This window comes from Neoarius graeffei, chromosome 26 (assembly GCF_027579695.1).
Source record: "Neoarius graeffei isolate fNeoGra1 chromosome 26, fNeoGra1.pri, whole genome shotgun sequence".
NCBI classification, from domain to species: domain Eukaryota; kingdom Metazoa; phylum Chordata; class Actinopteri; order Siluriformes; family Ariidae; genus Neoarius; species Neoarius graeffei.
In genome coordinates this window covers 24,966,699-24,991,745 of record NC_083594.1, presented here as the reverse complement: position 1 = coordinate 24,991,745, position 25,047 = coordinate 24,966,699, and the positions used below count along the sequence as shown (strand labels likewise).

General features: G+C 45.6%; 1 protein-coding gene across 2 annotated transcripts in view; it reads left to right on the top strand.

Moving 5' to 3' along the window:
* The window catches only part of ccdc71 (coiled-coil domain containing 71), a 156,024-nt gene that overhangs the window by 4,206 nt on the left and 126,771 nt on the right, over positions 1–25,047 (top strand). Inside the window, exon 1 of one of the 2 annotated variants that reach the window (XM_060909957.1) lies at positions 10,834–11,080. The exons of the other annotated variant lie outside the window; for it this stretch is intronic. The gene's annotated coding sequence lies outside the window, so the exon portion shown is untranslated. Of the gene's footprint in view, positions 1–10,833; positions 11,081–25,047 lie in introns of those variants that run through there. 2 annotated transcript variants of the gene reach the window in all.

The following is a 25,047-nucleotide window of genomic DNA, read 5'->3' as shown; positions in this document are numbered from 1 at the left end:
TAGCTCGATAGGGTTTACATGCACTAAGTAGCTCGGCTACAATCGCATAATCTAGGTCGTGTAGCTCGATTGCGAGAAATCAAGTTCGGTTCAATTTCAGCCTAGCTAAGGTGTTTACATGCCATTTAGAGTTTTGATTTCAGTCGAGCAACGTCAGAAATTCGATTTTCTCTATGTGCATGTAAACGCACTGTGTTTTAGTATAGTGAAAATGACGAGACCGATAGCCTTCCTGCTGTGTTGTTGCAGATGTCAAGGTCATTCACTCAGACAGCTACCTGTATGAATCACTTGAATTGTAAAAATTACTATATTAGATTTATTATTAACGCTTAAAACTATTCCTATGCCGTTCTTGAGGTCTCAAGGCATTTATAAACAAAAAGTGAGGCCATGGTTCTGTGTATCTCCTTTAAGCCTACGTTTAATGTTGTGGTATACTTTGGCAAAAACGGTGCGCACATGATGCAAATTTTATAATCTGCATAGTCTGTGCAGCACCCAAAGTTTTCAATGCGTCTTGTGCACGTTGACTGTGCATGCATTAATACCAGTAAGTGGGAGTTGCCACAGATGGTGACCCCTTAGTCGAAGTGCAAAATACAGAAGATGAACATTTAAAAAATGTTGTTCTTCCAACATCTTCATTAAATGTTGAAGTTCTTCTCTCGAGGTTGCCATGTTGCGAACTGCCATGCATGCCTTTTGTGTTCTTTGTTTTTATTTTCTTCAGGGGATCAAGGGGATCCTATAGAGGCAGGGCATCATGGTCCTACTTTCAGACCATGGCCTTTGTGTTGCACCTGGTAGGTCAGATGGTGTATTACAATAAAGTTGTCGTGCATGTGCATTCAGCTTGTGTGCTGAGATACATCCATAATGGCAGAAAATCAAGTATGATTTGGAGACACCTGTGTACATGTACATGCCTGCATTGCAAGAAGCCATGTCTGCGGAAGTGTACTTTAGCCATTACAGTATAGATTCCTTTGATGTTTGTTTGTAAACTAGAAAAGATGTGCATATGACCAGGGTGCAAAAAGAATGAAGTAGCCTGGTAATTTGATGTTTTGACTATTGAGTCTATCAAGCGTTTTTATTTAGTTTTGTTTTATTAATTGGATTGACACAAGCTGGGTTAACAACGGCCGCCTCTGGTACTGTTGGTCAACAGGGTGCCGGTGGAAAGTATGCTACTGTTGTGCCAAAACAGAGAAGGAAAAAGAGAGGGGGGAGGTGTGTTAGGTGCAAGCTTGAAAGATGGAAGGGAAGGAGCTTAGAATTGAGGGTAGGAGCACTGAATGTGGGAACATTGACTGGCAGAGTGAGAGAGTTAGCAGGTATGATAGAAAGAAGGAAGTTGAACATTTTGTGTGTGCAGGAGACGAGGTGGAAAGGAAGCAAGGCCAAGAACATTGAAGGTGGATGCACGTTGTTTTATTATGGAGTTGATGGAAAGAGAAATGGTGTTGGTATTGTTTTGAGGGGAGAGTGGGTCAACAGTGTGATTGATGTGAAGAGGGTGTCGGAGTGATAAGCATGAAGTTGGAGATTCAAGGAGTGGTAATCCCCACAGGTTGGATGTGAGAATGAAGAGAGAGAGTGTCTTTCTGGGAAAAGATGGATAAAGTGGTAGAAAGTATACCGAGGGAGGAGCGCATGCTGATGGGAGCAGATTTCAATGGACTTGTTGGCAAGGGAAACGGAGGAGATGAGGACGTGATGGGCAGATATGGTGTAAGAGAGAGAAATGTGGAAGGGTAAATGGTGGTTGATTTTTCAAAGAGGATGAATTTGGCAATAGTCAATGCATACTTCGAGAAGTGAGAGCAGCACAGGGTGATGTTTAAGAGTGGAGGAAGATCTACTTGGGGGACTACATACTCTGCAGAAGGGGTAACCTGAAGGAGATTGGAAACTGTAAAGTGATGGCAGGGGAAAGTGTAGCTAGACAACATCGAGTGGTAGTGTGCAGGATGAGCTTGAAAGTGAAAAGTGTGAAATAGTGGAGCCGAAGATTAAGTGGTGGAAACTAAGAGGTTGAATATCAGAAAGAGTTTAGGGAAGAAATGAGATGAGCATTGAGTGGTAATGGAAGTCTGCCAGAAGATTGGGATACTACTACTATACTAGTAAGAGAGGCAGCAAAGAAGGTGCTAGGGTGGTCATCGGGAAGGAGGAAGGAAGACAAGGAGACATGGTGGTGGAACAAAGAAGTGCAGGAAATTATAAAAGAGAAGAGGCTAGCAAAGAAGAATTGGGATGATCAGAGAGATGAGGAAAGCAGGCAGTTATACAGAGAGACAAGATGGAAGGCAAAAAGAGCAGTAGCGAAGGTGCATACCAGGAGTTGTACAAAAGACTGGAGACCAAAGAAGGAGAGAAAGACCTATACAGACTAGCTAGGCAGAGAAACAGGAAAGCGAGGGATGTACAGCAGGTAATAGTGGTGAAAGATGGAAATGTGCTGACAGAGTGTATTAAGAAGGTGGAAAGAATACTTTGAGGATTTATTAAATGAGGAGAATCCAAGAGAGAAAAGGTCAGATTTGTTGGAGACAGTAAATCAGGAAGTAGAGTTGGTTAGTAAGGATGAGGTGAGGGCAGCCATGAAAAGAATGAAGACTGGGAAAGCAGTTGGACCAGATGATATCCCGATTGAGGCTTGGAGATGTTTGGGTGAGACGGCTGTGGAGTTCCTAACGAGATTGTTTAATAAGATCCTAGATAATGAGAATACCAAATGAATGGAGTGTGTGTGCTCGTCTCAATATACAAGAATATGGGAGATATACAGAGGTGCAGTAATTACAGAGGGATAAAATTGACGAGCCACATCATGAAGTTATAGGAAAGGATATTGGAGGTGAGATTAAGAGAGGTAGCAATCTGTGAACAGCAGTACGGGTTTATGCCAAGGAAGAGCACGTCGGATGCAATTTTTGCTTTAAGGATGTTAATGGAGAAGTACAGGGAAGGCCAGAGAAAGCTACATTGTGTGTTTGTAGACCCGGAGAAGGCATACGATAGAGTGCCGAGAGAGGAGTTATGGTATTGTATGAGAGAGTGTGGAGTGAATGAGAAGTATATTAGAATGGTGCAAGACATGTATGAGAACAGTGAAACAACAGTGAGGTGTGCAGTTGGAACGACTGAATGGTTCAAGGTGAAGGTGGGACTTCATCAAGGATCTGCTTTGAGCCCTTTCTTGTTTGCCATAGTGATGGATAGCTTGACGGACAAAGTGAGGCAAGAGTCACCATGGAACATGATGTTTGTGGATGATATTGTGATATGTAGTGAAAGTAGAAAGGAGGTTTAGTTGGGTTTGGAGAGATGGAGGTATGCATTGGAACGAAGAGGAATGAAGGTGAGCAGTAGCAAAACAGAATACATGTGCATCGATGAGAATGGGGACGTAAAGAAAGTTGGTTAATTCAAGTACCCGGGGTCAACTGTGTAGGAAAATGGGGGCTGCGATAGTGAGGTGAGAAAGAGTGTGCAGGCAGGGTGGAGCAGTTGGAGAAGGATTTTGGGAGTCATTTGTGATAGGACAGTCCCAGCAAAAGTGAAAGGGAAGATGTATAAGACAGTAGTGAGACCAGCTATGATGTATGGATTGGAGACAGTACCCTTAACGAAGAGGCAGGAGGCAAATTTGGAGGTGGCGGAGTTGAGGATGTTAAGGTTTGCAATGGGAGTGACAAGGTTGGACAGGATAAGGAATGAGCACATCAGAAGGGGACAGCACATGTGGAGAGCTTGGGAATTAAGCTAAGAGAGATGAGACTGAGATGGTATGGGCACATCCCGAGAAGACATCCGAAGAAGGATGGAGCTGCCAGGCAAACGAAAATGAGAAAGGCCAAAGAGGAGACACATGGATGTGGTGAGAGAGGACATGAAAGTGTCAGGTGTGGTGGAGAAGGATGCGGAAGACAGGGAGCAGCCAGAAGAAGAATTGGATTGACACAAGTTAAAATGTTAACCATTTATTATTGGTTAGCACTAAAGTCTTTTTAGTGCTGTGTGACTGTTTTAAAATGGTGGAACTCTAGAAGATTGTTGTGACTTGGTGTCCTGTTGGTGGTTAAATGCTGCTATGCAGTAGCCTAGCCTGCAGTGACTGGACATGGATACATCTCTCTTTGAAACTCCTGAGTGTTTATATAAGAGTGAGATGAAAGACACACAAGCCTCTTGAAGCTTAAAACTGTGTGTGGGAATGTTTAAGCTGTAATGTTTTAGGATTCCGACATCCCTGATGTGGTGGTACTGAAAACCAAGGTGCTGCCCAAACAGATGCAGTAAACTTAGTTGTATGCTGAAAAAAAATTAGCTAGGTTAATTTGACCATTGCAAGCAACTTCTCAGTAAGAATGCAACCTAGCTATCATCTAGATCAGGGGTCTCTAAACTGATCCATAAAGGGCCATGTGGCTGCGGGTTTTCATTCCAGCCATGCAGCAGCACACCTGTTTTGGCTTATTCAATCAACTGAACTGTCTTCACACAGTCAAATACTTGCAGCCACACCCACCCTTGATTAAAGGGTGGGTGTGTCAGTTGATTGAATAAGCCAAATCAGGTGTGCTGGTGCATGGCTGGAATGAAAACCTGCAGCCACATGGCCCTTTATGGATCAGTTTGGAGACCCCTGATCTAGATGATAGCTAGGTTGCACCTTGGTAGGTGAGCTGTGTGGGTTTCTTAAAGTGCATATCTTGGACCAATTTTTTTTTTTAATATATGAAAGTATGTCCCTTTTACACACTCATCCAGAAGGGTAATTTTGCACAAGGCCATCTGTCTACAGCAGGAAAAAATAAAACGCATCTGGAAAAATCCCAAGGAAGCCTGGAGCCAGATTCGTGACGTTACCTGTGGAACCGCCAGCAAGCTGAGAGAGCACGCGCAGGTTGTGTGAGCTTTGCGCAGTCTCGGTGCACAGCCTGTGTAGAGGAAGCGCTCTCATTTCTCTCTCATTGTCTGGTCTTTTGGAAAATGCTGAGTACTAATCCCATCATGATTGGTGTTGCTACACCGTCCTACGATACATCTGTTAACCATTTTTAATAATTACATGATAACGTTGAAGAAATTTGCAGAAAACCACTGGTTGTTTCCTCATAAACAAACCAGCGCTGATGTAGGATTCAGAAGGCGGCGTCCCGCATGTGATGTCACGAAAATCAATTTTTGCCAGGAAATCCAAATGGCAAGTTTTTTCAGAGGCAGACCAATTCGCCTCAAATGGCTTAATTTCAACTGAATTTTTCTGGTATTGCACAAGGTAAAAAAAATTGCGCAAAATGTGACAGATATTTGACCAAAGTTTAATATAAAATAGAATTACATTGATCTTGCTCCTGAATTTACCCAAGATGTGCCCTTTAAAGCAATATAATTTAGGTATATTGGCTAACTAGCAAACAGAGCTTTAGTTAGGATGCCAACTGATTTAATAGTTGGTTACTTGACTGGGATGAAATGGGAACTGCAAAGCTGGAGCTCCCCAGACTAAGGCCCAATCCCAATTCTAATTTCTACCCCTTCCCCTTGGCCCTTCCCCTTGAAACTGAGCTACAAGGGATAGGGCTTGAAATTCAACCCTTACGTATTGCGATAGCCCTTCAACGATCGCATACGTCATCGCGTGCATACGTCATCGCGTACCTCCGTCAGCGTTTACGTTAGCAAAACGCGACCAAATGCGTCATTGGCTGCAACCAGCCGCTACAGTCAGAGCCAGAACCAGAAATCTCTGCTGGCAGGGTGTGATTTGTTAACTAACACCACTGAATGGGATATCTTTGGCGCTTCGTGCACCACATCCGACAGAATGAGGTGTCAGAACACTCATGTAAACAATAAAAGCGAGAATAACAGAACAAAACGTACGCAGTCAAGCAACCGAAAACAATACTCACTCCCAAAGCTTTTTAGCAGCAGCTTGGATTTCAGAAATCGCTGCTCATTCTCAGCTCGAAAGCGAATCAAGTGGCGTGTTTCCTCTGGATAACAACTTAAAACACGTAAATAATGGAGAAAATACATTTATGACAATCTTTCGCCGCGGGAACCGCCATCTTTCTGAAATCCGCATGAAATCTTGCTGAAATCCGCATGGCATTGTGGGAAATCACTCAAACCCCTTCGTTCGGAGTCAGCTCCAGGAAAATCTCCGTTTGGAGGGGTACAGAAGCCCTACCCCTCCGCGTTAACTGGGATTGGGATACCCCTACCCCTTCACGTGAACGCGCAAAATGGAGGGGAAGGGCCAAGGGGTTGGTCCAAGGGGTGAAATGGGATTCGGCCTAATTATCCTACCTGTAACCACAACAGTCTTCTGTTGGCTTGGAAATGTTTGGATAGTATATAGTAAAAACAGATGGCGTTTATCCCCTTCGGACGTAATGCGTACAGTTGTACACATGAAGTTCCATAGTATTTTTCTTTGTGTCTGAAAGGGATATGAACACATTTCCAATTCTGACATGCAACAACACAGCAAGACTTTTTAAGTCAAGTTTTTTATAGCGCTTTTAACAATAGACATTGTCGCAAAGTAGCTTTACAGAATTTTAATGACTTTAACCTGAGCTAATTTTATCCCTAATTTATCCCCAATGAGTAAGCCTATGGCGACGGTAGCAAGGAAAAACTCCCTTAGACAACATGAGGAAGAAACCTTAAGAGGAACCAGACTCAAATGGGAACCCATCCTCATTTGGGTGATAAGACAACGTGATTTATAACAGTTTTAACATGAAGTCTTTGAAGTTATAAACTGTTCATTGATGGAGACTTGAGTGCAAAACTGTTCATGACAACTGCAGTCTTAAAGTTAGCAAGTCAACTGTAGTCCTCGGACATAAAAGCATTATTGTAAGTGTCCAAAGCATCTTCCAAGTGTGATTTTCAACTGTCCATATGGGGCTGTCTTCCACAGGAGTGATGTGATGAGACTCCAGCCAGACATAGGGCACCAGGATGGATCAGGCAGGTCTGAGGAGCAGAAGAGGTCAGCATCTTGAGCTCAGGATTGACATGTAACTCAGAGGGACAGACAGGGTGGGGGTGGGAACGAGAGAGAGAGAGAAAACGCAGGTTGTTTGGTATGCCCAATGTCACCTGATGAGTAGGAACAGTATATATTTTGCGCTGAGTGCAAGCAGGGACTTCGGCAAAACTGCGACAGCATAACTAAAAGGGGAGAGCCAGAAGGTAACACAGGCATGAGGGTGCCCCGGTACATAAAGCAGCTAGCCACTACGCTGTCAACAAACTCAAATGAGCAAGTGAGTGGGGGACTGGCAGCATCCATACACAGGGCTTGACATTTAGGACTGCCCGATTGCCTGGGGCAAGTGAAACGTGCATTCGGGCAAGTGGGATATGTCCCTGACATGCCTGACCGGGCAAGTTGGAATGCGCATATTACGAACTAGCACCACAGAAATTAGGCTTTTTGATCTTTTTAGTCAAGTCAACTTTATTGTCAAATATGCTATACGTGCTCAACATGCAGCACAGATGAAATTTAATTTCAGTTCCTAAAAGTGTCTCTCACTATGTAGCCGCCATTATGTCTTGGCTGTTTTCTTAGTCTCGGTTTCATTTACTGCTTTGCAAGTTAGTTTATATACCCCCGCTGTTGTATTATGGTGCATGTACTGTTTATAGACCCCTTGTGCATGGCATCATGTGATAATTAGAGCTGGGGTCACACAGATACTGTCTTTCATGCAAGCAAGGCTTAAAGGAGCTATGCAGAACCATGGCCTCACTTTGTTTATAAATGCCTTGAGACCTCAAGAATGGCATAGGAATGGTTTTAAGCATTAACAATAACTCCTAATATAGTAACCTTTGTGATTAAAATGATTCATATAGGTAGCGGTCTGAGTGAATGACCTTGACATCTGTGATGTCACAGTAGTAAGGCTATCGGTCTCATTGCCATTTTCGCTAACTGCAACTTTGATCTTCCATTTTGAGCTAGCCTAATTTATCACCTTGCCACATCGATGTGTTGCTGGCGGGTGCAGCAACATGACAAGATGGATTTATGTTGCATTCATGGCCCAAGAATGTTCAAACTGCAAAGATTTGGACGCGTTTTTCAAGAAATTCACGGGCACATTTTACTGATGACTCGTACAAAACCTCTAATCTGTTGAGGAGCGTTGGCTATAAGCCTGTATTGAAAGAGGGTGCAGTACCAACAATTAAAGGAAAAGAAAACAAGAAAAGGAAAGCAAGTTCAGTTGCACCAGTTCTCCTGGAGTGTGAGCCGAGCAGTAATGGTGGAGTACTCAGTACGGAGAAAATGGAGAATGAGTGGACCAGTCGTCAGATATAGATCTCGCCCTTACATGGAAGAAGCGAATGAACAAAGAACTGAAAGTCAGATTGTTTGAAACAATCGGCCACAAGATCGGCCTTCAAGAAGCGAGAACACAGACTGGTAAGATGGACTCTCATTTGGTTACATAACAAAAAACAACAGCACTCGTTGTTTACCTGCATTTAGATTAATACATGTAACTTATATTGTGTATAAGTTATCAGTATAAGATTATATAATTTGCTTCAGAATGTGATTCTGAGTTCATCTGATTATTTAATTAGCCTTTTACGTTTTATCAGTGAAAATGCATGCATGTAGGGGTGTGTTCAGAATATCGATACGGGGATACATCGTCGCGGGCCTCTTCACGATACACGCATCGATACAGAGGTGTCAGTATCGATATTTCACGTGCAACAAACACTTAGTTTATCAAGTTTCTGAAAACTGCATCTGACAACTGCTCCTTGTTATGCAATGCGCATTTCGACCACAAGGCGGTAGCGCCGTAAGCGGCAGTGCTGCTAACAGTAGAAGTAGTGAACACACACGCGCACAACATGGACGAAGGCGGTGAAGAGAAAATATTTTCGCCCCCAGCCAAATTCAAGGCACGGATTTGGGAGCATTTTGGATTTACCAAACAACAGGTAAAGGCGGACCTGGACATGACACGCGCAGTATGCAAACACTGCCGAATGAAAGTTAAGTACTGTGGCAATACTACAGATCTGCACCTCCACATGACCCGACATCACGCTAGCATTTCGCAAGTAAAGAATGCTAGTGGTAGCACAATGACGCAAGCAAATCTGATGGCGGGGTTTCAGACAAAATTTCCCCCAACATCACCAAAGGCTCAAAAAATCACTGCAGCACTATTATCCTACATGTGCAAAGATTTGCGTCCGTACAGCTCAGTTGAAAACGAAGGCAGCTTTATTTCTGCACTACAGCCTTGTTAAGGTCATGTTTTACATGCACTACAGTGTAACTGTAGCTCTACAGCAAAATAAAAAATAACATTTGGGTATACATATGTCTGTTTTCTTAATGTATGTTAAATAATGTGGAATATCGGGATATGTATCGCCTTGAAGACCATGTATCGGGATGCACATGTATTGCAATGCGTATCGTATCGTGATGTGTATCGTATCGCGAGGTTGTTGGCAATACCCACCCCTATGTACCAGAGGTGGGGACTTGAGACTTGGGGACTTGGACTCGAGTCGACTCGAGTCACTGTTTTCATGACTTGTGACTTGACTTGACAAAACATGAAAATACTTGAGACTTGACTCGGACTTGGAAGTTTAAGACTCGGGACTTGACTTGACACACGATGACTTGAGTGACTTGAGTGTTATTTCCATCGTGTTTTTATTCTGAAAATAAAATGTAATATGCACATACTTCAGTAATTTTGATTGCACTGCCGTTGCGTTGTCACCGCCCTGTCCATCAGGCACGCTCTCTGCGTGGGTGTGGCAGCGGGGGTGTGGTCAAGTGCCGGTCTGTGACAGGAGGGCAGAGTCAGGGAAGGTAAGTGGCAGAATCACTACACCTGAGGGCAATTAACCTGTTTGTATGTGTCTTCCCAGTGACCGCGCCCTATTTAAGGAGGGAGAGCGATGAACTGTTCCAGCACCACCTGGTCGATGATTGATTCCCTCGGCGTCGCGATTGTTGGCCCTCAGCCACCGCCAGCAGGCGTCCCGGAGCTGCTGGCCGAACGCGAACGGCCGGCCGACTCCCTCCGAGCGCGGAAGCGCTGGCGCTGCTGCTCTGGCGTGCGCCCCACGCGCTGGAGGACGGCCCGGTGGAGGTCCGCGTAGGCCAGCCGGCGGTCGGCGGGGAGCTGTAGCGTGGCCAGCTGTGCCTCTCCCGTTAGGAGGGGGAGGAGGCGCGCTGCTCCATCGGCCACCCCGAGGCTTCTGCGACCTGTTCGAATAGTGTGATGAACGCCTCAGGGTCGTCCTGCGGGCCCATCTTGGTGACGGTGAGGGGAGACGGGCAGGCGGCCGGAGCGCTGGCGGACCCCGCCGACGCGAGGAGGTGCCGGAACGCCTCGCGGTCTTCCTGCTGGGCCAGCACCAGGGCTTCGAAGTGCCGCTCTTGTTCCTTCCGGAGGGTGACGAGCGCCAGGTGCTGGCTTCGCTGGGCCGTGGCGAGGGCGTGGACCAGGTCTGCGAACGGGGAGGACTCCATGGGGCTGATTGGTTGGTGCTCCACTCTGGATCCCGGGTTTCGGCACCACTGTAACGGTTCGAACGTGTGGGTGGAGCACAGAGGACGGCAGGACAGAGATCAGGTGTAACCAAAGGCTTTATTGCCACACTTTTCAGTCTAACAATATATTTTCAGCCCTGGACGAGACGTTAGTGTGTGTCTCTGTATGGCCCGAAAATATATTGTTAGACTGAAAAGTGTGGCAATAAAGCCTTTGGTTACACCTGATCTCTGTCCTGCCGTCCTCTGCGCTCCACCCACATGTTCGAACCGTTACAGTGGGCTATATACCATGCCCCATGCCACGATGTGTTCACAGATTTCACATCATATCATCATGTCAGCCATCCCAAGAGTAATCACTTTTGGCTTCAAGGGCTACTGCCTAGAAGGTAAACGACGAACGGCGCAGTGCAAGATTTGCAACGTGACGATTTCTGACAGCCAGACCACGACCTCCAATTTCGTTCGGCATTTGAAGATCCATTCTGCCCAGTAAGTTTATTAATGTGTTATTTGGTGATAGCAGCTAAACTCCTCGTTAGCCAATGTTAGCCACGAGAGTGAGCGGTAGGAGGATTTTAGCCGTTGCAGATGTAGCTAGGGATTCAGTTTATTATTGTGAAATTCTTATGTGAATGCTGGTAAGCAATGTAGTTACGTCAAGTTTAATGATCTTGTATATCAGTAGTAGTAAGTTGATTGTGCACTTTGCAGTCGTGATGCTGAATAACATAAGCAGCTTCCTACCCTGTTGTTCTGTTTCAGGGTTAAGCTAATGGTCAGCTTGTGAACATGTACAAATTCGTGCAAGTGTGTTCGTGTACATTAGCCAGACTGTCCATAGGGCATAGAGGCAGGGGAGTTTATCATAGCCGTTTGAAATAGCAGTGCAGCAACCTGAACATTTTTTTTGTCACACTACCCAATCAAAAAAGAAAAGAAAACTCCGTCCCACTGCCTATCATGCACTATTGAAAAAAGCGCCATGATCTGGATTCACCGGCATGCCACTCGCTGTTTGAATACAGGCTAGCAGCAATACTAAACTTTGCAAAATGGGCTGACTGTGCGCGGGAGTCTTGGTTCCCGCTGTAACACAGTGTTACGAAAATAAATTGTGCAGTCATCCAAACCATTAATTTACATTTAGTATATCAGGCTACCAGGCTGCCAAAACAATGGTTTGAATTACTACAATTTAGAGAGCACAACTCTGTAACTGAACAGGTGCATTGGATATTTCCCAGTGAGGTAATTTAAAAAGTCCCTGGGTAATTGTTCAAGGAAAGATGAATCCCGCGCACTGTCCTTTCCGTATTGTTCCCGAAACGTTGCACTTGTGGTAAGGAGGACAGTGCGTTAGCCACGACCGAAACGTTGTGAGCAAAGTTCCTGCGGAAAGGAATGTGCGGGATGCATATTTCATGTAACATTTATTTTCGTAACAATCTATTATAGCGGGAACCAAGACTCCCGCGCCAAAGTCGCATGTCCACGCTCCGCACAGGCTGAGGCAGCCTCGGAGAGGGAGAGAGAGCGCTTTTGCACACACCTCTGTAGCTTGTCATATGGGGTAAGATGATGTCATTTTTGCACGGGCAAACAGGTCTTCTTTTTGAGACCTAAATTATGTCTGACACATTTCTCTATCCTTTGGGTTTTTTTTTTTTTTTTACTGGCGCAAACATACATTGAAGTCACTTCAGGTTTCTCCACGTGTATCTTATTAACCCATTGATGCCGGATGCTGCGTCGCGCAACATTGCCCCTAGCGCCGGTTGTTGCATAACGCAACATTGTTGATTTGTCATTATTTTCAAGACGCATGCCAGATTTTTTTTTAATAAAAATGTGTTAGTGTTAATGCTGAATGAGCATGATCCAATAAAAGCAGAGAATTTTATCTTTTAAATGCAACTTATTTCATGTCTCTATGTGCTTCAGAGGCTGAGATATTAAATTTTTCATAGGCGTTTTCAATTAATTATTTTTATTTCAGAAAACCCTCAGGTAGATGGGGACCTTTTCTAAAAACTGGCTTAGGCATTTGCAGACGTTTTTTTGCAGGCGTTTCAGGCGTCAATGGGTTAATAATAATCATCTCATCTGACGTGATTAGAGATTGGAGGAGCTCATGCCCCTGTTAACCCAAGGTGTCGTCCTACCCTCTTTTAACTATGCACATAACAGAATGCCAATTCTCTGCATGAGTAGGCTACCATAATGGGGTGTTTTTTTTTTCATTAATTTTTGCATTTACTATTTATGTCATTCTCATCTCATTATCTCTAGCCGCTTTATCCTTCTACAGGGTCGCAGGCAAGCTGGAGCCTATCCCAGCTGACTACGGGCGAAAGGCGGGGTACACCCTGGACAAGTCGCCAGGTCATCACAGGGCCGACACATAGACACAGACAACCATTCACACTCACATTCACACCTACGGTCAATTTAGAGTCACCAGTTAACCTAACCTGCATGTCTTTGGACTGTGGGGGAAACCGGAGCACCCGGAGGAAACCCACGCGGACACGGGGAGAACATGCAAACTCCACACAGAAAGGCCCTCGCCGGCCCCGGGGCTCGAACCCAGGACCTTCTTGCTGTGAGGCGACAGCGCTAACCACTACACCACCATGCCGCCCCCTATTTATATGTATTTATTTATATATTGTTTAGTTTTATTTTATTGTGAAAAATGAGACAGACAGCTCCCTGAATTTTTCATCTTCCTTTGCTGTTCTTAAACTTCAGGGTGTACAATTGCATTAAACATGGTGTGTACGGCATTAGACACGGTGTTCGACTTCGGCCCCAAAATTTCATTTTGGTGCATCCCTAATAATTAATTAGATGGCCTGTTACTGGATCAAGTAAAGGTGTTAGTAGCAGCTGCTGTTATTCCCATCACTGATCAGAAATAAATAAAATATAAAAATTAATGAATGTACCAGGGATGTTTACTGACATTTACTTATGTATTGCCTTTTCAATGTATTAAATTCATATTCTGCTGCTAAAATTATGCCAATACGCCTAAGGTGACTTGACTTGACATAGCCTGTGACTTGACTTGACCAAGACAGAAAAGTCTTGGGACTTACTTGGGACTTTAAGGTTAAGACTTGAGACTTACTTGAGACTTGCACATGTGTGACTTGGTCCCATCTCTGCATGTACACATGTTGCACAAGTTATAACACCTGTCCTGTTTTAATGAGAGTCACATGAGACTGTCCGTTCAATTCCATCTAGTTCTCTCGATGGCTTTGTTCGCTGGCTTTATTTTGTAAGGTGTGGGCCCCCGTGGCCAATGTGTTACTATCGGGTTCACTTTCCGATGGTTTGACCTGATACGGTTCTATGTGTATAGCAGTAGCATGTACACATACTCCAATGTCAGGACTATTGCAGTCAGATGTATTACTTTCTGAGGAATCCAAAGAATCTTCAGTAAATCCGAACGAAGAGGCCATTGCAACCACTCTCGCCTGCTGAGTCTGGCTTTGGTCTATAGCTGTCAAAGGCCTCAGCCTTAAAACTGGTTTCTACTGTGACGTCACGCACTCAAGGCTGGCTGGCTCAGTGGGGCAGCTCGAATGCCAACTTTGTGGTTGATTTTAACACTCTCAAAAAATATTTTTTTAATTCCCATTTATGCAGCATACAAGAGTCAAGGATGGAGATACTACCCACTCAGAAATGTATTTAAAAATAAAGGTTGTGTATTTCCTTTAATCTGTCTTCAATATGGTTAATTTTTGTGCTGTTTTTGCTTGTTTAAATAGAGAAATGGATAAAAGGCATTACTGTCTCCCTGCTATCAAGAAAAATGTTAACACAGAAGCAAATGCTTCAAGAACAATGGGGAAATGAGTGGTTAAAGAATACAAGGAGAGGAGCTAAGCCTGAAATCTCCAGAGAAATTCACGATTGTATTTAAAATGCCATCTTTCCATCTTCTGCTGCTTATCCGGGTTGCGGGGGTAGCAGCCTAAGCAGAGCAGCCCAGACTTCCCTCTCCCCGGCCACCTCCACCAGCTCTTCCGGGGGAATACCGAGGCATTCCCAGGCCAGCTGAGAGATGTAATCTCTCCAGCGTGTTCTGGGACTGCCTTGGGGTCTCCTCCCAGTGGGGCATGTCCAGAAAACCTCCCTTGGGAGGCGTCCAGGGGGCATCCTAACAAGTTGCCCGAACCACCTCAACGGATTCCACATCGAAAGGAGGAGCAGTGGTTCTACTCAGTCTCTCCCGAATGACCAAGCTTCTCACCCTGTCTCTCAGGAAGAGCCCAGCCACCCTGTGGAGAAAACTCTTTTCTACCGCTTGTATCCATGATTCATTCTTTCGGTCACTACCCATAGCTTGTGACTATAGGTGAGAATGGGAATGTAGATGGACCAGTAAATTGAGAGCTTTGCCTTTTGACTCCATGCTCTCTCTACCACAACAGACCAGTTTAGCGTCCGCATCGCTGCTAACGCTGCCCCGATCCGTCTGTCCAACTCCCGCTCCCCCTTACCCTCACTCGTGAACAAAACCCCGAGATACTTAAGTCCACTTTAGGTAGCAACTCCCCCTGACCTGGAATAGGCACTCCACCTGTTTCCAGCTGAGCGCCATGGCCACGGACTTGGAGGTGCTGATCCTCATCCCAGCTGCTTCGCACTCAGCTGCAAACCATCCCAGCACATGCTGTAAGTCACAGATTGATGAAGCCAACAGGACATCATCCGCAAAAAGCAGAGATGTGATCCTGCTGCCACCAAATCGGACACCCTCCGCCCCTTGGCTGTGCCTAGAAATTTTGTCCATAAAAGTTATGAACAGAACTAGTGACAAAGGGCAGCCCTGGCGGAGTCCCACATGCACCAGGAACGAGTCTGACTTACTGCCGGCAATGTGAACCAAACTCCTGCTCCGGTCATACAGGGTCTAAATGGCCCAAAGTACCCCCCCCCCCCCCCCCACACACACACACACAGGGCACCACAAGGGACATGGTTGTAAGCCTTCTCCAGGTCTACAAAACACATGTAGACCAGTTGGGCAAACTCCCATGCACCCTCCAGTACCCTTGCAAGGATAAAGAGCTGGTCTAGTGTTCCATGACCAGGATGAAAACCGCATTGTTCCTCCTGAATCTGAGGTTTGACTATCGACCGGACTCTCCTCTCCAGCACCCCAGCATAGGCTTTCCCAGGGAGGCTGAGACGTGTGATTCCCCTATAGTTGGAACACACTTTCTGGTCCCCCTTTTTAAAAAGGGGGACCACCACCCCAGTCTGCCAATCCAGTGGCATTGTCCCTGACCTCCACACAGTGTTGAAGAGGCGTGTCAGCCAAGACAGCCCAACAACAGCCAATGCCTTCAGGAACTCAGGACGAATCTCATCCACCCCCAGAGTCTGGCCACTGAGGAGCTTTTTAACCACCTCGGCAACCTCAGCCTCTGTAATGGCATATGTGTCAACCTTTGGTCAATCAAACCTGTATAACCAACCTCCAAAATCCGTATTTCCCTTATAAAATCTGTATAAGATGCAAATTAAAATAATTTACCTAAAATTTGAATGATAATTAACAATGATATATCCCAGTTACTTTTTATCCAGTATTAATAACAATAAACCTTCAGAATGAATACAAAGTATTTTTCCAGTCTCACCTGTGAAAGGTAATCCCATGTGATCTCGTTTGGACGGTAAACCTGTTGGTACAGTTAAACACAGCACATGAATGAGGCATCTTTATTCTCGGCTACTGTCTAGACGCTATACCAGAGATGGTTGAAGAATCTCCCCTTTGCCCCATCCAATATGGCGGCGAGGATGACGTATGATTCTACGCAGAAGGCGGCGTCTATGTTTATATGTCTATGACTTCACGGTTGGCGGGATTCTCGCAATGCGGTGTGCGCATGATCAAAAGTGGAACGAAGTCTCGCTACCACAAGATAGCGTGCGATTTCATAAGACTCTTCACTGGCTGTCTGTGGTGTACAGTACGTTTATCATCGTGGGAATTGATTATAGCTCTAAATATTGAAGTCTTTTTTAAAAAAGAATCTGTATTACTTTATTTATACGCCCGTATACTACGTTTATTGAATCAAATCCGTATAAAATACGGACATCCCGTATAGGTTGACATGTATGTAATGGGCTAGTCCTCCCAAGCACCATCAGACTCTGCATCCTCCTTGGACAACATGAAAGTGGGATTGAGAAGATCCTCACAGTATTCTTTCCACTGTCGGACGATGCCCCCCCCCCCCCCCCCCCCCCCCCCGTTGAGGTCAAGAGCACTGCTTGCCCTTCCTGAGCCGCCGGACGGTTTACCAGAATCTCTTTGAGGCCAACTGAAAGTCACTTTCCATGGCCTCACTGAACTTCTCCCACACCTGAGTTTTTGCTTCAGTGGCTGCCAGAGCCGCATTCCGCTTGGCCTGTTGGTATGTGTCAGCTGTCTCTGGAGACCCACAGACTAACCAAGCCCAATAGGACTCCTCCTTCAGCTTGACGGCTCCCCTCACCACAAGTGTCCACCACCGGGTTCGGGGATTACCGTCACGACAGGCACCAACAACCTTGCAGCTCTGCATGGCTGCCTCAGCAATGGAGGTGCGGAACATGGTCCACTCGGACTCAGTGTCCCCATCCTCCCCTGATATGCAGTCGAAGAGCCGATGGACGGGAGCCTCCGCCAGACGTTTCCAGCATACCCTCACAACACGTTTGGGCCTGCTAGGTCTGTCCGGCCTCCTCCCCTGCCATCTGATCCAGCTCGCCACTAGATAGTAATCAGTTGACAGCTCTGCTCTTCTCTTCACCCGAGTGTCCAAGACATATGGTCGTAGATCAGATGAAACGACTACAAAGTCAATCATCGATCTACGGCCTAGGGTGTCTTTGTGCCACGTGCACTTGTGGGACACCCTTATGCTTGAACATGGTGTTCGTTATGACCAAACTGTGCATGGCACAGAAGTCCAACAAAAGAGCACCACTCGGGTTCAGATCAGGCAGGCCGTTCCTCCCAGTCACACCCCTCCAGGTCACATCCTTCCAGGTCTCACCGTCATTGCCCACATGAGCATTGAAGTCCCCCAGTAAACAATGGATTCCGCTCATGATGCACTGTCTAGCATCCCACTCAAGGACTCCAAGAAGGCCGGGTACTCTGAACTGCCATTTGGCGCATAAGCGCAAATGACAGAGACCATTCCCTGACCCGAAGGCACAGAGAAATGACCCTCTCATTCACTGGGGAGAACTGCGATGTTGGTGCGTCGACCTGGGGGGCTACCAATAGCCCCACCCCTGCCTGATGCCGCTCACCCTTGGCAACTCCAGCATAGAAGGGAGTCCAACCCCTCTCCAGAAAATTGGTTCCAGAATCCAAGCTATGCTTTGAGGTGAGCCCAACTATCTAGTCAGTACTGCTCAAGCTCCGGTTCCTTTCCCACCAGAGAGGTGACATTCCATGTCCCAAAAGCCAGTTTTATCAGCCAGGGATCAGTACGACAGGGCCTCCAGTTTTGGCTGCCACCCGATCCACAGTGCACTGGACCCTTACGGCACCTCCTGCAGGTGGTGGGTCCACAGGAGAGTGGTTCTGTGTTGCTCTTTCGGGCCAGGCCCCATGGACATAGGCCCAGCCACCAGGCGTGCACCGATGAGCCCCTCCCCCAGGCCTGGCTCCAGAATCCCTGAGGCACTCAAACCCCTCCACTATGTTAAGGTGGTGATTCAAGGAGGGGGTATTTTAAAATGCATTTTACAAAAACAAAGTCAGAAGTTGGTATGGAAGAGTTTAAAAATCTCGTTTTATTTTTTTCTGCTTGCATTTGAGTTAGCTTCATTAAAACGTTTGATTTTCTTAAAGGTGAAGCAGCTTCCTTATTCGACACAGAAAACCCAGATTGGTTTCAAAAAACTCAAGGAGTGACGTGCGATATGTCCTGAAAGAACAGAACAGCTTAAGAACAGAGAGAGCTGGAGCTTTGTTTCTGTTCTCAGAGGAACATGGTCCTGTTATATAAAAAATTATTTATATATATATATATATATATATATATATATATATATATATATATATATAAGTGCCTTGCAAATGTATTCATACCCCTTGAACTTTTTCACATTTTTCCACCTTACAACCATGAACTTAATTGAGATTTTATGTGATAGACCAACACAGAGTAGCGCACAATTGTGAAGTGAAACGAAAATGATAAATGGTCTTCAAAATTTTAAACAAATAAAAATCTGAAAAATGTGGTGTGCATTAGTATTCAGCCCCCCTGCGTCAATACTTTGTAGAGCCACCTTTTGCTGCAATTACAGCTGCAAGTCTTTTGTGGTATGTCTCTACCAGCTTTGTGCATCTAGACACTGAAAATTTTGCCCATTCTTCTTTGCAAAATAGCTGAAGCTCAGCCAGATTGGATGGAGAGCATCTGTGAACAGCAATTTTCAAGTCTTGCCACAGATGCTCAATGAGATTTAGGTCTGGACTTTGACTGGGCCATTCTAACACATGAATATTCTTTGATCTAAACCATTCCATTGTAGCTCTGGCTGTATGTTTAGGGTCATTGTCTTGCTGGAAGGTGACTCCCCTTCCCGGTCTCAAGTCTTTTGCAGCCTCCAACAGGTTTTCTTCCAGGATTGCCCTGTATTTAGCTCCATCCATCTTCCCATCAACTCTGACCAGCTTCCCTGTCCCTGCTGAAGAAAAACATCCCCATAGCATGATGCTGCCACCACCATGTTTCACAGTGGGGATGGTGTGTGCAGGGTGATGAGCAGTGTTAGTTTTCTTCCACACACAGCGCTTTGCATTTAGGCCAAAAAGTTCAACCTTGGTCTCATCTGACCAAAGCACCTTCTTCCACATGTTTGCTGTGTCCCCCACATGGCTTCTGGCAAACTGCAAATGGGACTTCTTATGCCTGTCTTTCAACAATGGCTTTCTTCTTGCCACTCTTCCAAAAAGGCCAGATTTGTGGAGTGTACGACTTATAGTTGTCCTGTGCACAGATTCTCCCACCTGAGCTGTGGATTTCTGCAGCTCCTCCAGAGTGATCATGGGCCTCTTGGCTGCTTCTCTGACCACTGCTCTCCTTGCTCGCTCTGTCAGTTTAGGTGGACGGCCAGGTCTTGGTAGGTTTTCAGTTGTGCCATACTTTTTCCATTTTTGAATGATTGATTGAACAGTGCTGCTTGGGATATTTTTTTTTTTTTTTAATGACCTAACCCTGCTTTAAACTTCTCCAGAACTTTATCCCTGACCTGTCTGGTGAGTTCTTTGGTCTTCATGATGCTGTTTGTTCTTCAGTGTTCTCTAACAAACCACTGAGGCCTTCACAGAACAAATGTATTTATGCTGAGAGTAAATTACACACAGTAGGACTCTAGTATTAACTAATTAAGTGACTTCTGAAGGCAGTTGATTGCACTGGATTGTATTTAGAGGTATCAGAGGACAGGGGGCTGAATACTAATGCACACCACATTTTTCAGATTTTTATTTGTTTAAAATTTTGAAGACCATTTATCATTTTCGTTTCACTTCACAATTATGTGCTACTCTGTGTTGGTCTATCACATAAAATCTCAAGAAAAACTTTTAAGTTGGTGGTTGTAAGGTGGAAAAAGGTCAAGGGGTATGAATACTTTTGCAAGGCACCGTGTGTAACTTTATTTATAAGGGCTGTAACGATACACCCAACTCATGATTCGATTCGTATCGCGATTTTTGACCCACGATTCGATACACCCACGATTTTTTTTAAAATGTTTTTTTAAAGTAGTAAATTTGACTTAACATTTACTTACTTACATTAACTATTTAATAACAAATAATTCAGACCACTGCAGAGAATGAGTAATATGTATGCAAAAATGAACAAATGTATGTCCAAAGATTTGTTTTATTTCTCAAAATAATACTGTTGAGCCGGAAGCTCTGTTTTTTTCGGTTCTGAAAGTCATTTTTCCAAATCGTGTAAATCCGTTAAGATTTTTTTTTTGGGGGGGTGGCGCTCTCACTGTCTCACTCTCATAGGACCAATGATTTTCTGTGATCGTGGAAAACAGATGGAAATTACAGAATTTTTATGGTGAAACATTGCTCGCGTGTCAAAATGTAACTGCCGCAGAAGGCTTCCGCCCAAGCAGACATGCCTTCAGTGTTGCCAGATATTGCTAATGTTTTCCACCCCAAAATATGTTCAAAACCAGCCAAAAAGCACCTAAACCCGCCCAATCTGGCAACACTGCATGCCTTTCCGGTCAAGTGATTGTAATTGGCTTGTGGCACACCTAGCCAGCCAATGAGCTGCTTGTTTACAGATTTGCTCCCCGCGTCGCAACCAGAATGGCGACCGCTTAAAAGAAATGCATGCTCTGCCAGTGGCGAGTGTGGACATTGCGTGACTCGCAGAAGATTGTCGCAGGTCGGCGAAAAAACGACTTACTAATAGATATAAAAAAATAAAAGTAATTTAAGTAAGTTTAAAATGTAATTTAAATAAAAAGTAAAGTATTCATAAATTGAAGTTTGGAAGCGCCTCTGTTTTTGGGCTGAGGAGAAGTTTGAAAGGGTGTACCGCGATTCTGCCTTCTTGTATCGCGACACGGATCGTGGCTTTGCGTATCGCGATTTCGATACGCATATTGTTACAGCCCTAATATATATGTGTGTGTGTGTGTATGTATGTATGTATGTGTGTAGTCGTCGACTTACGACTGCGTTTGGTTACGACTGACCGGTCGTAAACCGATCTGGTCGCAAGTCGGCCTATGTTAAATGAACGTAAGTATATTGTGATGTGTAATGATATTGTAATCATCTTAGTCTTATTTTATCAACACTCTTATTTCATTACCTTGGCTCATTATTTGGTTTAAGTCAAACAGTGCATACTACACTGCATACAGTACAATTTGTTTAATATGTGCAAAACAAAAAATACGAAATACAGGTGTGAAAAATAGAAAACATTTTAGTTTATAACATACCAAAATACAAATGTAAAACATAGCAAAATACAAAACATAGTGACCGCTGGCATCACTGGTGCTTGGCTGTGGGTCGTCTACGTCATCAGCTGTTGCAGCGCTCGGGCTGGCGGAAGCATTTGCTTGTTTCATAAACCAAGAGCTGGGGCGGAAACTGTATGACGGAGTGCGTGAGGGAGTGCGAGAGAGACTGCGCATGAGCTGGGGCGGAAACTGTTGTACGCGGTGAGAGGCGCTGCCGGGAGCTGGGGCGGAAACTGTCGTACGCTCAGCTGGGAAACACTTGCTAGTCATAGCCAGACGTAAAGTAAAGTCGTGTGTGTATAGATAGATAGATAGATAGATATCAGTTTGCCCTGGTTCCCTAGCAACTGATGGGCTACTGGAACAAGACATCGATGGACGAGGACAGAAAATACGGATTTGCTGGAATGCTACTATACAAGCAATTCCAGAGAGAGGGGATACATGCAGCGAATGTGGGACCATTGGATACTTCGAAACCCACAATCAAGGCTAACAAAGAAACAGCTATTAGCCCAGTGTTCCAACATCCGTAATCGAAATCTACTATCACAACTAGAGATTAATGAAATACAGCAACGATGCTACGGCAAGGGGGAGCCAGGAAGACAGGTCAGCGGGGAGATGTCATCATCCCCACAACCAGAGATTGGGTACCAAGCCCCAACAACTAACAGCCTCAACACAAGAGCTGCTGACCTGAGAAGGAAGATCGTGACCCAACTGGAAACCTGGAGCCCCCGACGAATACCGAAGCTGAGTTGCCAAGTACCTTCAGAAGATCTACTAGTAGATGTGAATGCTGCTCTGAAGACAATCTCCACAAGAACCATCACTGAGACCAACAAGCTGATACACAGTACAGCAACAGTAATCATGGAGATGCTTGGACACAAGGTGGGCTCGGGACATAACAAACAGTATCCACCATGGAAGAGACGATTAGAGGCCAAGATAAAGGCAGCACGGAGAGAAGTTAGCCAGCTAGCTGAACTACAGAAAGGGAACATGGTGAATAAAGGGGCACCCAGGAAGTACAACTCACTCTCCATACCAGAGGCACTCGAAACTGCCAAACAGCGACTAACAGCTCTGGCCACCCGGTTGAAGAGATACACCAAGGAGGGAGAGGCCAGGAGAATAAACAAGCTGTTCTCCACTGAACCAGCCAAGGTGTACTCTCAGTGGCAGGGGAACAACAACCGGTCAGACCCACCAAGAGCTGAGGTGGAAAAATACTGGAAAGACATATGGGAAAGAAAGGCATCACACAACACCGATGCCCAATGGTTAGTGGACCTAAGAGCTGACCACAGCAACCTCCCAGAACAAGAACCAGTAACCATCTCAATGGCAGACGTCCAAGAAAGAGTGTCAAAGATGAAGAGCTGGACAGCACCAGGCCCCGATATGATCCATACGTACTGGCTGAAGAAGCTAACTGCACTCCATGAACGCCTAGCAGCACAGATGAACCAGCTGCTGAGGGATGGAACCCACCCAGAATGTCTAACCCAAGGCAGGACAGTCCTAATCATGAAGGACCCCCAGAAGGGACCCATCCCATCCAACTACCCCCCCAATTACCTGTCTCTGCACAACATGGAAGGCCCTGTCAGGCATCATTGCGGCAAAAATGAGTAAGCATGTGGCTCAATACATGAGCGAGGTACAGAAAGGAATTGGCAGTAATACCAGAGGAGCCAAGCACCAGCTACTGGTCGATAGAACAGTCGCCCGAGACTGTAAGAAGAGACAGACCAACCTGTGCACTGCCTGGATTGACTACAAGAAAGCCTACGACTCAATGCCACACACATGGATACTGGAATGTCTGGAACTGTATAAGATCAACAGGAACCTAAGGACCTTCATCCAGAACTCAATGGAAATGTGGAAGACAACCCTAGAGGCCAACTCAAAACCCATTGCCCAAGTCAACATCAAGTGCGGCATATACCAAGGAGATGCGCTATCACCACTGCTGTTCTGCATAGGCCTGAACCCCCTCAGTCAGATCATCACGAAGAGCGGCTACGGGTACCGATTCCGTAGTGGGGCAACAATCAGCCACCTGCTCTACATGGATGACATCAAGCTGTATGCCAGGAACGAGCGAGAAATAGACTCGCTGATCCACACCACCCGGATCTACAGCGATGACATAGGGATGTCATTCGGATTGGACAAGTGTGGCTGGATGGTCTCAAAGAGAGGCAAGATCATCCGGACTGAGGGGATTGACCTACCAGAGGGCAACATAGGTGATATCCAAGACAGCTACAAGTACCTTGGCATTCCACAGGCTAATGGAAACCATGAAGAGGCCACAAGGAAGTCAACCACAGCCAAATACCTCCAGAGAGTAAGGCAGGTCCTGAAAAGTCAGCTGAATGGTAAGAACAAGGTCCGAGCCATCAACATGTACGCACTACCAGTCATTAGATACCCCGCTGATATCATAAACTGGCCAAAGGAGGAGATGGAAGCCACAGATATCAAGACTAGAAAGCTTCTCACCATGCATGGAGGGTTCCACCCCAAGTCCAGCACCCTGAGACTATACACTAAGCGGAAAGAGGGAGGCCGAGGGCTAGTGAGCGTCAAGACCACGGTCCAGGATGAAACATCGAAAATCCGAGAATACATCAGAAAGATGGCCCCAAAGGATGAACTGCTAAGTGAATGTCTCAGGCAGCAGAACCCTGATGAGAGTGCAGAGGAGGAGGAGGAACAGACAACCTGGAGAGACAAACCCCTACATGGCATGTACCACCGTCAGATAGAGGAAGTGGCTGATATCAAGAAATCCTACCAGTGGCTGGATAATGCAGGACTGACAGACAGCACAGAGGCACTAATCATGGCAGCACAAGAACAGGCCATAAGCACAAGAGCCATAGAGGCCAGGATCTACCAGAGTAGATCAGACCCAAGATGCAGACTGTGCAAAGAAGCCCCTGAAACAGTCCAGCACATAGTAGCAGGGTGTAAGATGCTAGCTGGATCAGCGTACATGGAGAGGCACAACCAAGTGGCTGGGATAGTATACAGGAACATCTGCAACCAGTATGGAATAGAAGTACCCAAGTCCCAATGGGCCATACCACAGAAGGTGGCTGAGAACAACAGGGCCAAGGTTCTGTGGGACTTCAGCTTCCAGACTGACAAACAGATCCTGGCTAACCAACCGGACATAGTGGTGGTGGACAAAGAGCAGAAGAGGGTGGTGGTGATAGATGTGGCGATCCCAGCTGACGCCAACATCAAGAAGAAGGAACATGAGAAACTTGAGAAGTATCAAGGGTTGAAAGAGCAGCTGGAACGGATGTGGAAGGTCAAGGGTTGCGTGGTCCCCGTGGTAGTGGGGGCACTTGGGGCAGTAACCCCCAAACTGGGAGAGTGGC